We start from the raw sequence: 548 nt of genomic DNA on the forward strand, positions 1-548 counted from the left end.
GCCTGGAGGGCAGGATTTCCTTCTTGTCCAGATTGAATGCTCCTTCTTAGGTCAGTGCCTGTCTAATGTTGAGAGCACGTTGTTCTCAGGCTGTCTCTGACAGAAGCCCTCTGGGTCTGGAGTGAAAGGCTCCTGCACTTGTCCCCTCACTGCTTCTCAACTCCAGTGAATGGATCAAATTTGCTTGCCAAGTGTTTTGGTTTCAGTGTGCAGATCAGGAGAGTTTACATAGATGATAACTATTTTGCCCTAGCCTGTTTGGCTCAGTGGATAGAGCGCCAGCCTGCAGATCCAAGGGTCCTGGGTTCAATTCTGGTACTACGTCAGTTGCAGGCTCCTCCCCCATCCCGGCCCTGGTCAGGGTGCAGGCACGAGACAACCAGTCGATGTGTTTCTCTCACATTGGTGTTTCTCTGCCTTTCCCTTTCTACTCTCTAAACGAGTGATGGCGAACCTTTTGAGCTCGGCGTGTCAGCATTTTTAAAAGCCCTAACTTAACTCTGGTGCTATGTCACATAGAGATATTTTTTGATATTTGCAACGATCGT

This window comes from Myotis davidii, unplaced genomic scaffold (assembly GCF_000327345.1).
Source record: "Myotis davidii unplaced genomic scaffold, ASM32734v1 scaffold88, whole genome shotgun sequence".
Lineage (NCBI taxonomy): Eukaryota > Metazoa > Chordata > Mammalia > Chiroptera > Vespertilionidae > Myotis > Myotis davidii.